Below are 16,372 nucleotides of genomic sequence, written 5' to 3' on the forward strand. Positions count from 1 at the left end.
CATTCACATCAAAGAGGCGTATTAACTATTCTAAAATCATCATTTTCCATTGCTCACTAAAGTAATTTCCGACGATTACTGAAAAATTTATATATATTGGTTCGACAAATCATTTTCGATTGCTGCAAGTAATGAATTCACGCAACCCCTAACACTCTGCATATGTACTGAATATGACCTAATATGTTGAAAGTGTATTTCTAGTACCATGTGTTCGTAAAAATCTATGATAACTAGGAACCATATATATGTCGCTTTAATTTCCACTTTAACACTTTGTTACAGGTATCTACCGATATTTCTTCTCCTCATCCAAGTGCTGAGAACCAGTAAGTACGACTTTAAAGCATTTTAGCAATAAACCAATCAACACAATAATCAGTCAATCAGATCTTCATTTAGGGCTGTTGCCCTGGTAGCAGACCCTTATCAATTGTATATACATTATTTTCGTAAGAGATTTCAAATACGACATTTATCAAACATTTCCTTGGACAAATTACTTCAATCGCTCATTGCTCTTCCTATAAATGAATATATGCCCCAATTTCCACTTTTGTATTCCCACTTTATCATCATATTATGATCGTTCCTACAATTTAAACCTCCACTCATGCTTATTCATCTACTAAATTAACTTCTCACCACCTCTCCACTGACAGCTCCGAATATCCCGCTTGGTCGAGTAGATTGTCTCCTTACTCCCAAGTCTTCCCACCCGAAAGTTTGCAACATTTTCGTTCCACTGCTCATTTGTTGGAAACAACCCAGATTGAATCGTCCAGCTTTCGTTTGTTCATTTTCCAGTTCTCTTGTCAAGTAATCTTGGTGTGGTTCATATTCACTGGAATCATACCTTAATTCGTGTCTTACCAGAGACTTACACGTTCTCTCATTTACATATTACTACGACCTCTAAATAAATACCCGTATCTTGCAGAATGTTTTGCTTACATCACATGTCTTTAGTAGAAAATAATTATAGTGTTATTTGTTTAACGTGCCGTCAATTGTTGTAGACTTTAATAGACCTTTTGTGTCAGGATTACCTCGCAAAGACGCTCTAACGTCCCGTAAGTTAACGACAGAAAGTTGTCGTATTTACACTCTTAAAAATGTCGACTTAATTTGGGATCTCGCAACATATTTTGGAAACCAGGTAAACGGGTAACCCGATGCTGAAGTGTTCAATCGGCGTCTTCCCGTTAAGCACAGTAGGACTCAAAAGAAGAAGGCACTACCTTGAAAATTGTCTTTGAGCGCGGTTTGTGCGGTGGTAGTGTACCGTTAAGATGTTATTATTTTAAAATACCACCTGTAGTACCTGGAGCGTCCCAGGTACTTCCTTAATTAATTTGTTTTACCTGTTAGTTATGCGTGAAGTTATGTTTTGTACATTTCTTTATTGGCACGTTGGTTGATTTTTACATTTTTTTGTTTTAAAATTGTTGTCATGTGTAAATATTTAGGATTTATTTTAATGTTATCTTATTTTGTGTTAAATTTTGTCTTTGTGACAGCCATTATTTTCTGGGAAGACCACTGGCAAAGAAAAAGGAAATCTTCGTCTGGTGGTAGTGTACCGCTAATGTGTTGTTATATTAATATATCATGTGTTTTACATCTGTAGTACATCACGTTTTATTACAAGTTGAAAAAAAAAAACGTGACGGAGACACATGCAATGTTGTTGAAAGTGTACGGAACAGAAACCCTTAACCATAAAATGTGCTTCTCACTGGTTAAGATGCTATCGAGGTGAACAGGAAAGCCTTGATAATGCGCCACGTCTGTTTCGATGTCGCGATATAAGAATGATGCACAAGATTCCAAATGTTATGTGGACTGGCATCAATCAGGCTAGGGACCCCATTATACAATAGTAATCTAGGTAATTTTCGACATTTTCTGATCACCCCTTCTCAACTCCCATGTCGATAGGGTCTGAACTTGTACTTAGATGGCATCCGGAGTGTCACTATTCATCTCAGCGACCCAGAAAACTATCGATTCGACATTATTTGCTTCCGATTACATTGTACATATCACCCCCTCCCCAACCCCATTCCTAAGGGATACTACGGATGTCTTAACTCCCACATATTTTCTCAGTTAGTAAGTCATACGTGTATCAAGTTCGGCTGAAATCTATGCTGAAACATACGCACGTATATCAATAATCGCGGACATGTTGGACGTTTATTTTTCACCCCTACTCACCCCCACTCTCAAGCCGATTTAGGATGAACTTGAACTTAAGCGACATCTGGAGTGTCACTTTTCACAGTAGCGACCACAAAAACTGTGGATTCTACACTGATCGGTAGTTTACACTTATATACGTCACCCCTCCGTGTTTTTTTCCTACGGGCTTTACGTCGCACAGACACAGATAGGTCTTACGGCGACGATGGGATACGAAGGGCCTAGGAGTTGGAAGGAAGCGCCCGTGGCCTTAATTAAGGTACAGCCCCAGCATTTGCCTGGTGTGAAAATGGGAAACCACGGAAAACCATCTTCAGGGCTGCCGACAGTGGGATTCGAACCCAAGATCTCCCGGATGCAAGCTCACAGCCGCAGGCCTCTACGCGCACGGCCAACTCGCCCGGTCCACCCCTCCGTAACCCCACCCATACACTGGAACCATACTCTAGTTGGGGTCTTACCAGAGACTTGTATGCCCTCTCCTTTACATCCTTACTATAACCCCCTAACACCCTCATAACCATGCTCAGTGATCTGTAACCTCTATTTACAATCACATTTATATGATGAACCCAATGAAGATCTTTCCTTATATTAACACCTAGGTACTTACAACGATCCCCAAAAAGGAACGTTCTAATTACACTAATTCCGAATTTGTCGGAGAAAAACATTGTAAAATAGATTTTGTTTAGGGACTTGCCCTAAATTCAACCACCAAATATACACTGATTTTAATACACGATATCTGGATAGTGAGCATAAGACAGAGGTTTGGAAACCTCGCAATCAAACTGCAGCCAGCGGACTGTGAAGTACTAAACAACACAAATAATCGACAACACTATCACACTCATAAGACACGTACAAACAATGAACACAAATAAGCCATATCTGAAAAAGAAAGACATAAGTCCTTTGCAGCATCGGAGTTATTATGATTATTATTATTATTTCGTATGGCAAAACAAGGATACATTATAAATATATATAAATACATATTTCTTAAATAAGTATGTAATTTACAGGCCAGCGTTCAAAACTTAATGTCCAGACTTTTCAGGCAGTCCACTTCTTCTGTACAGGCACTATGTAATTCTTGAACAGATCCATTGAATCTTCTTTTTGGGCAGTCCATAACAACGTGCTGGATGGTCTGAGGCAATTATCACAGTCGCAGAATGTGAGTGACCAGTAATCGCTCTGCGGGTCTGTGAAGTTCTCCTGACAGTCCGAATCACAAATACACCGGGTTATTCTTGGCCACATGTTTTCAAAGTAGGTGATCAGCTGGTTGGCGAGGGAAGAAACAATCCGTCTTCGTCTGTTTGTGCCTCAAGCAACCGTCTCTGGCCCCATTTACGACCTTTGCAAGCTAACGGGTCTATGCGTAAATTTTCACTCAATGGCCTAAGCGGTACACACACATTCTCCCTCCTTTACCTAGCAAGCAAACTTGCCTAGCGGAAATCTCGGCATACAGGCCCCTAAATATATCATTCATTATAACGTCTGGTCTGAAGTACACACTCTCACAAAGCAGGTACAACTCATTACGTCAGCCACAATACTATCTCCAATTCTAGACCTCAACACAATAATCATGGCTCATTACGGCCTCTTGTTCACAAGTGCCCTGTCCAATTCTGAAGCACAGTTAGGGCTTGCCTGCCACTTTTTGTAAATGACACTCACTAAATTCAACGATGGGGATAGCCCTCTGCACACGTCAGCTGAAGAACATGCAATAATAATTAATCATGCATAGCCTGTTTGTAGATTAGTTCTACTCATCTCCAAGTTCCCGTTCCCTCAGGAGGTTCAGTTCCCTCCAATCTGTGTAGATGAATATGACATCGCTTATACCTTAGTGTCTGCATGACAAGAGTGAAAATGTCTCAATACAAATAAAAACACTACAATACATCCTCACATAGTCCTCGTATCCCAATTCTAAATAACACTGAAATAAGACTGGGGTATAGCTTACATTCATTCCCAAACATTATTTAAGACATAAATGAAAACAAGCTAATGCCACTCTTCCTTACATTACAATTACTATCTACATTTAACGAAAGGGCAATATATGAATCTGATCAAAATATTTCATGCTTATAAACAGTTCAACTTATCTTTATCTCCATCTCTGCCATTAGCGGTACCCTCGGAGCCGCTCCATCGGTATGTTTTAGTTCAAAGGCAGCGTTGCTGTAGACGGATGTAGGAGTCTGCTTGTTCGGTCCTTCTGGTCCCGTGATGTGCTGCCTTCGGTCACGTACTGCAGAGGTGTCCCTGTAACCTGATAACGGTTGTCAGTCCCAATTCTCTTCACCGCTTCGTTCGTGTACGAATACATTCCCTGCTAAGGATACAATTGACAATATCTCCTATGGAGACATTAGTCCGGTCAAACGATAGTGACCAAATTAAGGTATATTTTACCGATTCAGATCTAGTCCATACAGCGGTTGGCCATCATTAGCCACACGTGGAATTATTACACAGCGCGAACTCGTATTTAACAATTGTTAGCTAATCATATGTTGCTCGGGTGAGCTTAAACAAATCGTTACTAAGTCTCCTCTATCGCTGATACAATAGGCTTTGTAGATCACGTTCTTGCAGAAAGTACGCACTCCTCGTATGTTACATAGCTACTGCGGTGTGATACACTGACGCTTTCTTCTTTTATAGTCTGAGTATATTGACGCGCTCCATAGTAGCCTACATCCCCGAGATACAATAGGCTCGCTTTGTGTTCGGCCAGCTACCTCGCAATGGGTATTTCAAACAGGTTGAAAATGAACAAAACAGGCACAGTTACATCATTTCCATGCCACATGATTATCAGTAACGGGCACTGTGTTGGGGGAGACGTATTTCGTTTGCTGATAGCAATTTTCAACACATTTGATAGCATTTCAAATGAGCACTCGGGCATTCTGTAAAAAAAAATATCTTAGTTGTCTTTTAGTTTATTGTGTAGGAGTATAAATTGTACATTAAATGACCTGTCTCTCACTATTGGATGGGTCCTATATTTTCTTTGACGGCGGCGACGACGAACAACCAACCCAGCACATAACGCAACAACCGAGTTATTATTTAATCGAATTCCTCCCATATGCAGGAAAATGGTGATGCTTCGCTACTTCACCCCACTAACAAAATATCGCCCTGCAAGCTCGCAAGTGTGGCCACGTACACTGTCGTCGAACTGCCTGAAAAATACGCAGAAACCCAGGGTGACAAGGCTCAAGTGCAGCTACCCATTTCGCAGGTCGTCCAGCTGCGTGAGAAATACGCATTAACGCAGCTTGAACTCACGCAAGTGTAACCCTAGCTTGAGAAAGAGAGGTATATTGCAGGAAACACAACAGGACGGAATGGGTCAGATGTAGCGGCTGGCTGTTGAGGGCTTGAGTGCAGAACATGGATATATGAACAGGCCTGACCCTAGGTTATGGTTTATTGAAACCTGCATCGTGGTTTTGACAACATAAGTGATACTCAAGAACGCTATGAACGTATCTATTTGCAAACAAAAATGAAATAATTATACATCATAAAGGGAGGGGCATGATAGTATACGTGGGTTTACCGCTGAAATCAGTGAAGAAGTATTTCCAGCATTACGAAAGAATGCAGCGTGTATAAGAAAATTAGTCCGTTCCTTCGGTAACAGTTTCATATCTCTGTGTGTAGTTTCATAGATCTCTCCTCGCCTCGAAACAATACCTGCCTGCCACAATCTCGTACGCTCCGTCACATAAAATATGTAGGACGAGCAGAATCGAAACATGGGATGGGGCGGGAAGGGACGGCGTTGGATTGGACGGGACGGGAAATGCGCGGTGTCATAGCGGGCAGGACGGCAAGTACGTGATTCAGAACAGGAGGGGATGGCAAACCCATAGCTCACAATTCGGACAGGTTTCGACGGGAAAATGAGACAGATTTGCACAGCTCTGCGGCTCAGCGTAATGACACTTGAACATGCTCATAAACTCCAGACTCGTATCGGTAAAACTCATTTAGGGCATCATTCTGGCATATCGGCTTTTTGGGAAGAACAACATTATTTAGGGGACGTAATATTATTATTGTTGTTGTTTAGATTGATACTATAACAGCCCATATTAATAGACATGATATATCTCGTGTTACTGCCTAGTAAAAAAGACAAACTGTGTGGAACATTCAATTTTCGCAGAGAGTACACTCCCCGTCTGCACAGCAGAAACTCGTCGACTGACTACGTCTGCGACTATACTAACAGAATTCACTGTAATAATAATCTTACTTGTTAACATATCTTCAATATAAGTAGGTTATAACAGCCACAGGGTTCTCGAGACAAAGACTCCTGAGAACATCTGCCAGATCCAAGAAGCTAGCTACACAATGTTCAGTAGTAGAACAGTTACAGATGTGTTCAGTCGAGTTTCTCTTGTGAGGACACGATTAAATTATTCGTAAACGAGGAATATTCATTTATGCTTGACTCCTTCCTGCGTAAAATCCGGAAAATATTTCATGTGTAGTATTTGTTCTACCTTATATACGGAAAAAGTAAAGTAATCCTCTTATCTTGGACAAAAGATTACAGGGGACGGAAGGTGCACTGCTGAAGTGAAATGCCGTATTGCTCAGGCGAAAATAGCTTTTACGCAAAACAGGAGATTACTGTATGTCATTTAAAGAATATTTCTCCAATAGAGAATGTTATATTCATTTGTATGGACAGTTTCATTGCTGGCTTCTGAAACGTGAGTATTGAATTAAAATAAAAGGAACCGCCTTGAAGCCTTCAATATTTGCTGCTCTCGTAAGATCATAAATATGACGTGGAGAGGTGGGATGTGAGTGCCCTGGTTCTAGCCATTGTCAACCGAGGGAGATCAGTCCATTGCGCAATCCAGAACCGGCATCTCGCATGGTGAGGTAGCAAAATGCACCATTTCAGTTTATTGATTAATTAATGGTTTATTTATTCTGGCAAGATTAAGGCCAGGTGGCCTTTTCTTATAACTAACCAGTTTAACCCTGGAATCGTACACCGAAGCATTGAGTGCCCCAGTGAATTGTTAATTCGCAGTAATTTGGTGTTCGCAACTCCTATAGCCTCCTACCTCCGTGACTTTTTTTGACCTTCGTACCAGTGGCGTATGCTGGGATCAAGACATGAGCTACCACCAAACTTAGTTTACCCCTTATCGATAGCTGGTTTAGTGAACAAGCCTTCAGCGTTTTGAGCTACAGTCAGTAGGCAACAGAGAAACCTGCTGCGTTGTCAAGACCAGAAGCTACTGCCCTGGCCCCTGATACTGCCAATTCTCAACCCCTGATCAGTGGAAATGGTAGTCCGGCTTTATGGCTAGCTGGGTAGATTGCTTGCCCTTGGTCCGATGGCCCCGGTTCAATTTTCAGAATCAACCACCTCATAATGTTAATTCACCTGGCTTGGGGACTGCGTATTTATGACGTCTTCACCATTCATTTTATCCTCATTAGGTCACTACCAAGCCTATATAGATGCCATTGGCCATTATTATTGTTCATTACATACATTATCATCATAGACTGTTATGCCTTTCAGCGTTCAGTCTGCAAGCATCTGTGAATTTACTAAACGTCGCCACAATCCTCTGTTTGCAACTAGTTCTGTGGCCTCATTTAGTTCTATACCTCTTATCTTTAAATCTTTAAAAAACTGAGTCTAACCATCATCGCCATGGTCTACCTCTACTTCTCTTACCATCTATAACAGAGTCCGTTATTCTCTCAGGTAACCTATCCTCCTCCGTTCCGCCTCACATGACCCCACCACCAAAGCCGGTTTATGCGTACAGATTTATCCATCGAGTTCATTCCAAAATTAGCCTATATTTCCTCATTCCGAGTGCCCTCCTGCCATTGTTCCCACCTATACCAGCAATCATTCTCACTATTTTCATGCCTGCTACTACTAACTTATGAATAAGATATCCTGAGTCCACCCAACTTTCGCTCCCGTAAAGCACAGTTGGTCTGAATACATACCGATGTAAAGATAGTTTCGTCTGGGAGCTGACTTTCTTCTTACAGAATACGGTTGATCGCAACTGCGAGCTCACTACATTAGCTTTACTACACCTTCATTCAATCTCACTATATTACCGTCCTGCGAAAACATACAACCTAAATACTTGAAATGATCGACCTGTTCTAGCTTTGTATCACCAATCTGATATTCAATTCTGTTTAATTTATTACTTACTGACGTCAATTTTGTCTTCGAAAGGCTAATTATCATACTATACTCATTGGACCTATTTTCAAGTTGCAAGATATTAGACTGCAGGCTTTCGGCAGAAACTGCCATTAAGATCAAGTCGTCAGCATAGGCCAAACTGCTCACTATATTTCCACCTAACTGAATCCCTCCCGCCCATTTTATACCTTTCAGCAGATGATTCATGTAAACTACGATCAGCGAAGGTGAAAGATTACAGCCTTGTCTAGCCCCTGTAAGTACCCTGTACCAAGAACTCAGTCTACCATCATTTCTCACTGAAGCCCAATTGTCAACATAAATGCCCTTGATTGATTTTAATAATCTACCTTTAATTCCATAGTCCCCCAGTATGGCGAACATATTTTCCCTCGCTACACTGTCATATGCTTTCTCTAGATCTACGAAAAACACAACTGCCTATTCCTCTCGTAGCATTTTTCAATTACTTGGCGCATACTGATAATCTGATCCTGACAGCCTCTCTGTGGTTTGAAACCACTCTGGTTTTCATCCAACTACCTCTCAACGACTGATCGCACCCTCCCTTCGATGATGCCAGTGAATACTTTGCCTGGTATACTAATGAATGAGATACCTCCATAGTTGTTGCAATCCTTCCTGTTCCCTTGCTTATAGATAAGTGCAATTACTGCTTTTGTCCAATCTGAAGTTACCATACCAACACTCTATGCTAATCTTACTACTCTATTCAGCTATTTCATCCCTACCTTCCCACTATACTTCACCATTTCAGGTCTAATTTCATCTATTCCTGCTACTTTATGAAAATGGTTCCACTTCCTCAAGCGTAATTTCACCAACATAATTTTCCTCCTCCCCATGAGCTTGGCTGTTCGGAACACCACCAAGAAGATTTTCTTTTACGTTGAGAAGATATTCAAAATATTCCAGCCACCTCTCCAGTGATTCCCTGGGATCTATTATGAGTTCACCTGAATTACAAAAAAACACTGTTCATTTCCTTTTTCCCTCCCTTCCTAAGATTCTTTATTACTGTCCAGAAAGGTTTCCCTGCTGCTTGACCTAGCCTTTCCAGGTTATTAACAAAATTTTCCCACGACTTCTTTTTGGATTCAGCAACTATTTGTTTCGCTCTGTTTCTTTCATCTACGAACACATCCCTGTCTGCATCGGGCCTTGTTTGGAGCCACTTCTGATAAGCCTTCTTTTTACGTTTACAAGCTGCTCTCACTTCATCATTCCACCAAGATGTTCGCCTTTTCCCATCTTTACACACAGTTGTTCCTAGGCATTCCCTTGTTGATTCTACTACAGCATCCCTGTATGCCACCCATTCTCTTTCTATATCCTATACCTGCTTGCTGTCTACTGTTCGAAACTTCTCACTAATCACATACATGTACTTATATCTAATTTCCTCGTTTTGGAGACTTTTTACCCTTATTCGTTCGCCGACAGATTTCACATTCTCTACCCTAGGCCGAGAATGTCCAAACTTCTTGACGTACTGCAAAACCAAAATCAAAAGAAGTCCAGTCAGTTTAGGAAACTTCATAATAACACAATTACTTAAAATTTCCGTAGTGACATCTTCTGATTAAAGTTCCAACTTCCTGTAGTAGCAATTTCACGTTTAGGTCGATAAAGGAGTTCATAAGACGCTTCTTCTGAATGTGCGGAGTTGAGGTGTACCTCCTGGTACAATTATTATTATTATTATTATTATTATTATTATTATTATTATTATTATTATTATTATTATTATTATTATTATTATTATTATATAAAAATGAACTGCAGCAAGCCGCGCGGGGCGAGTCGTGGGGAGAGGGACGAGAGTCTGGGCTGCAATATCAGTCTCCGCTGCCTTGCTCTCAGAAATGCGCACGACGTTTTTTCTCACTGCTTTCAAGTTTTGTAAATGGAACACTGTGTCAGATGCTTACGTTATAATGTGTTGTAGACTTCCATCATTCTCAATTGAGGTTTGGGCTTCACTGATAGCCTTGGCAGCCCTCAGTATATGCCACTGCTTCGTACTCTCCCTGATCGTGCACTAATTCTAACGAATAACGACTGATTGTATATTAAAACATATGGTGGGGACATACAGTTCCCCGGTATACGGTAAATGAAAGTATATTTCCTTTTAGCCAGTTCGGTTTCTAGTACATTTTCAACATGTATTTTTGTACTTTGTGTTAAGTGTTCTAAATCGATTGACTTGAAAGCAGTGAACAAATTTTACCAGAATCATATGTCTCAGCCTGGTATCCTTAAGGATTTCGTCGATGCTCTAGACGGCGATGGAAATAAACGTTGTTGAAGAAGATGATGTGATAGAGTATATATTTTCCCTTCGAGCTTCAGATAAACGTACTTTCACGCTGGCAGAATAATTTATGAAATCCTGGGTATAACGAGGACTGGAAATCGCATCAACACGCAGAGGAATCCGCCATTCTTATGCCCCGTCATCAAACACCAGTCATTCTCAGGTCTAGAATATATAACGACTGTCCAAAGAGTCTAAAATCACTATTAGTTTGCAGTGAACGAAAGATATTCGTGTGCAGATACCATATGCTGGAGATGTGTCCACATTCTGCAAAGTAAACTTTATAGTAGTACCAAAAACCAAAAGGTAGAAATTCTATTTTTAAATGTGGCCTTTTCATGTTATTTTATTACCAGGAATTAGAGTGCTGTTCTAATTTGCAAGTATATATTCATATATCCAAATAATCAATTTCACTGATTTCATGGGATTTTAAGATAAATAATAAGTCTGAATGTGTAAAATATGTGTTTCTTTCGTGGGATACTCCGTGCCCCGGTGTACGTTTTTTTGCCCAGAACATGCAGTAGGTGTACGGTTCCAGAGTTAATGCACTATTTACAAAGTTGTTCTCGACTCTAATTGTTAATATCGCCGGGATGAGTGGCTCAGACGGTTGAGGCGCTGGCCTTCTGACCTCAACTTGGAGGATCGAACCTGGCTCAATCCGGTGGTATTTGACGGTACTCAAATACGTCACCCTCGTTTCCGTAGACTTACATTCACGTAAAATAACTCTTTAGGTCTAAATTCCGGCCCCTCGGCGTCTCCGAAACTGTAAGAAAGTAGTTGTGGTACGTAAAGCAAATAACATTATTACTATTACTTTTTCTTCTTTCTTCGTCATGCCCGTTTACAGAGCACGTTGGAACTTGTTGGTTTAATTATGACATTTCTTTCTTCTTCTCCTCCCAAAATATCTTCATGAACTCGCTATGCTGTTTCTTGCGTTCTTCCGTCCATTGTTTCCCTGTGGTTCTTTTTAGCCTTCTCCGTGAACGTGTGCTTTGCAACTAGAGTTCCAGAAGCTTTGCGATTCCTGATGGTATCTTCTGTGTTCATTTCTTTTCTGCTTTATTTCCTCTAACCAGCCGATTTTTTTAACTCCTTTGAGTTAATTATACCACGCAGCTTTTTTCATATCTGGTGTCGTCCATTATACAGATGTGGACACAGAATTTCAATCGTCTCCTGCGTACGGTATCGGTGAACTTCTCGATTTCTTTGTCCAAATATACAGTTTTTGTTTTGATCCATATACCTTTCACATGAACGGGACCATATATTTTCCTAAGAATTTTTCGTTCTTCTTTTTCAAGTTCATCAAATTTAGAGTGGCCTCCTAGAGATGTGGTTTCTGAGGCATGCAAAGCTTCCGGAAGAACAGGAGTCTTGTAATGTCGATGTATTGCATTTCGTGACATCACTCTTTTATTGTAGTGATTCCATGTTATTCGGTATGCTTTCAGGAGTTTGGTGGCTCTTTCTAAATTAACTTTCCGGTCCAATTCGGATGGTACAATGATTTTTCCTAGTTATCAGAAGGAAGGGACATGTTTGATTATTCCATAATTTGTCTGTAGTGGGGATCGTTGGATATTCTGGTGTCCATTAGCCATGATATGAGTCATCTCATACGATATTTGGAGCCCTGTCTTTGAAGCAGTCTCATGTAATTTCTCTATGGCATAACTGGTTTCTTCACTAGTCTTGGTATAAATAGCTAGATCATCAGCAAAAGCTAGGCACTGCACGTTAATTCTTTGTCCCCGAGTACCAATGTTTATTCCTTCAATTTCTTGGTAGGTTCGATCCTGGTTCAGTCGGGTGGTATTTGAAGGTGCTCAAATACATCAGCCTCGTGTCGGTAGATTTACTGGCACGTAAAAGAACTCCTGCGGGACTAAATTACGGAACCTCGGCGTTATTATATTTATTATTATCTATTTGAAAACTGCCTCCCGTTGGAAATATTCCTTTCGGACTCAGTATTCTACAGAAATAATGTTATAATGAATCATATACCTACCTATATTAAAATTACATATTGACTGAAATTATGAAAATAACATTTATATAAAATATACACTAGAAAATATAACTCTGTTTAGAGTAGAGCAGTTAGGTACGTAGATTATAGATACAGCATATAATTAGTTTATCGTCGTAGTTCTGTTAGTCTGCATGTCTTTATTTTTTTCTTTCGATAGTCAATATTAATATTCACTTCAGGAGTCGGACAAATGGAGGAACTGAGGATAACTACTGGGATGACCTCTTTGGGGGAGTGTCATGCTTCCTCGATAGCATTTCCGAGAAGTTTCATTTTTTACAGTACTATTTCTAACACACTTTTCAGGCCATTCTTTCTCTATTCAATTTCTAAATTACTTAAAAATATTAAATTTTGATTCATGATTTTCCGGACACGTTATTCTTTATTTGTGACTTTACTGCTTGTTTTTCAATTATGCTATATTCCGTTTTGTGAACAACATGTATAGAAAATTAAGATTAAAATATATAATACCCTCTCCCGGATCTGTGGTTTCCGAAATTATGGGAGATGGGTATTATCTTATCTTAAATCTCCTATTAACACTATGGTTGCGAACTTTCCTATAACCTATCAGTGTAAAAACATTCAGCCTTCTTTATTTGATTGAATATTAAAGAATACTGCAGTTAAGAACAGTGATGTTAAATTTTATTTACAGAATATCATAGGGATAGACAAAATTATCCATACATAGATTTTATTACCATCCATGGATACCAACATTTTACAATTGAAATTCTTCACATCAACTGAACATGCGTCACTTTGTCGATTCACCGCACGTTTCTTCTCTCTTGTCAAATAGTCCATACCACCAAATACGATGAGGGTGTCTTTCCTTCTTCACCTAAACCAGGAAGCTCTCGTGGAGGTGATGGCCCCTCCCCGCCATCACCCGTGGCGACCATCCAGAAAGTCGATGCGCTTTGTCGCCCCCGGAATCCTTTCGGACGCGCACCTCATCCCGCGTACTTGTTAATATCCCCGAAGTTTCAGTCGTTTCCGACACTCGGGACTGAATCCCCAAACAGAGAAAAACCCTGTTCTGAGGAGCAGTACCTCGTGTCGAGTTCGACTGTCACCCCGACGATGTTAACAAGTACAGTGGGGTGGTACCAACTGCGATCGCAGCAGGCTTCCCCGTAGCGATGGCCCCTCCCCGCCATCACCCGTGGCAACCAACCAGAGAGTCAGCACGCTTGATCGCCCCCGGAATCCTTACGGACGCGTGCTGGTGAACGGGGAATAGCGACAACTTTTCTTATCCTTCTTATATTAACTGAATGCGGACTGCACAGTAAGCGACCTGTTCAACAATGGTATGTTTCTGTCGTGTGTTATTGTTAACTGTGTACCGAATGTGTTGCGACTGTAGAGCAGAATGAAGGCTTCTCCCAATCCCATCATTTCCTACCAAATCATAAAAGTATGTTTCACTAAGAATTAAGGCCGTAAGAAAAAGAACTGAGTTTCTCTCGTATATTGTATTGTTCCCTACTGGCGGATTTTTGAATTGGGCGGTGAAGCGTATGCCATCGCATTCAGTTCTCGACACATTTTCCTTTAAGGATATCAAATACTGTAGTAGTGTTTCCACCTCAGTCCTGGAGATGGTGCATCACGCTCAATGACCAGTGATTACTATGTGTCGCATGTATTACAAGCTGCCACTTTCTCATATATTAATACGATGTGTGACAATAATGAGATTATACGTTTCCTTAGAAACAAGTCCGACATGTCAAGCGTCCAAAAACTGAACCGTAATATTATTTCCAGTTATTCAGTGCACTTCCTTCGTGATATACAGGCCGTATCGAGGCTTTCATCCACCCGAGAGTCCACATGCATGTCCCATGAAATCTAAATATTACCTTACATAGCTACATAAAATCTTCCCCTCTCATCTTATATCAGAAGCAATAATAAATAACATACCGTATTCATTTTAACGTAATTTTAACATAATACTAGCAAATGTACCCGTGCTTCGCTACGATATTCTACATTGTATACGGATATCGAAGTAAATTACTCTACATGAAGAGAATAATAATTTTTAAATTGCATGTCTCTTGGCGTTATCCGAGAAAAAGCATAGGGAGATCCGCAGACGTTGTATCCAATGTAAAGTGCGAGTTGCGGAGTTGTGATGATGACGACAGGTCCACTTGTCTACCGCAATTCACAATGCGTAACGTCAGTCACATTTTGATGGGTAAATTTGTTTATAATCGGGGGCACCCTTGCAGGGGGGCACCTATGCCTAATGATAAGAATTTTTAAAAAAATGCACGCTCCCTTGCCTTTTGCTAGAAGGGAATTATTCATTACAATGGTACACAGGCGTTGCAGGAGGACCCCATTCCTACTGCCAGTTAAAGACGGCTAGGGGAGTACTGATTACAACAGCAGACGCCCTCCTGCTGAGTCACTATTGATTTGTAAACTATTAATTACAATGTCAGACTCAACCCATCTAGATCGCTACAAATCGACTTAAATGAATAAATGGAGATCGACATACGGAAGTATATGCAAATTCACCTTCATTTACAGAATAACTGCTGCTAAACGGTGCATCATATCGAAAAACGGATTGTACGAAAAGACGCCTCTGGCCTCATTTAGCGATCTAAATGGCTGGCCCCATGATATTTCCTAGTATCTCATCTATTGAAAGATAAAATTGTTTTACAAACGTTGAATAGGGTGAAATTTGTATAAGGTTTCCACACATTGAGTTACTTTTCAGATACTTATGAGACAGCTTCAAACATAGAATTTGGCTCACATGTGGCAACTGGGTGGCCCAATATTCGTGTAGAATTTGATGATCCCAACTTGCCTATTAGTGAATCAAATCATCAATTATACGTGTACAAAGTGCCAAATTTACGTAAATCCAGAAATAGAGCAAAATTTAACTTATAAGGGAGAGAGATACGACTAAAAGTCATAGGACCACAGTTGTAGATCACTCCAAATTAAACGGGATATGTGCCATCCGTTTTGTGATACGACTTACTGTTTATCCACCAAATACCCCGAAAGGAAGGTCTGCACCGTCATTAAAATTGCCTCCATATTTCGATATTGTTCGGAGGGTTAAAACTAAATTTTTAAAATATCCCGTAAATTTTCTGTCGGTTACAGGCAAAAAGCTATTTTGCCAAATTTTTATTTTCTAACTTGTCTGGGAGATTGTGCTGCCATCTTAATATGGGGGAGGGGGTTAAAAATTAGAACTTTCAGGTAACTTTTAAGCCCATGAAACCTATAGGTTATCGTTTTGGATAAATATCACCGACGTGTCCCCCTCAATGAATTTTGAGAATTTTAGATTTTTCTAGGGATCCTGAAGTCATCAGCATGTCTGGTACCAAGCTTTAAGATTCTAAGATGCCTAGAATGGTCTCATTAACTCACGTCTGTTTTCATGTGTATGCCTCAACTGACTGCAATTTATTAATATGGATTATATTTCAGCCGCTTCCCCAGAGGTTCT

General features: G+C 40.3%; 1 long non-coding RNA gene across 1 annotated transcript in view; it reads left to right on the plus strand.

Moving 5' to 3' along the window:
* LOC137499027 (uncharacterized) overlaps positions 1–16,372 on the plus strand; it is a 465,253-nt gene that overhangs the window by 247,567 nt on the left and 201,314 nt on the right. The window contains exon 2 of the long non-coding RNA XR_011017979.1: positions 286–329. This is a non-coding gene — a long non-coding RNA (uncharacterized lncRNA). The remainder of the gene's footprint in view (positions 1–285; positions 330–16,372) is intronic.

Source organism: Anabrus simplex, chromosome 3 (genome assembly GCF_040414725.1).
Source record: "Anabrus simplex isolate iqAnaSimp1 chromosome 3, ASM4041472v1, whole genome shotgun sequence".
In the NCBI taxonomy this organism is placed as follows: Eukaryota; Metazoa; Arthropoda; class Insecta; order Orthoptera; family Tettigoniidae; genus Anabrus; species Anabrus simplex.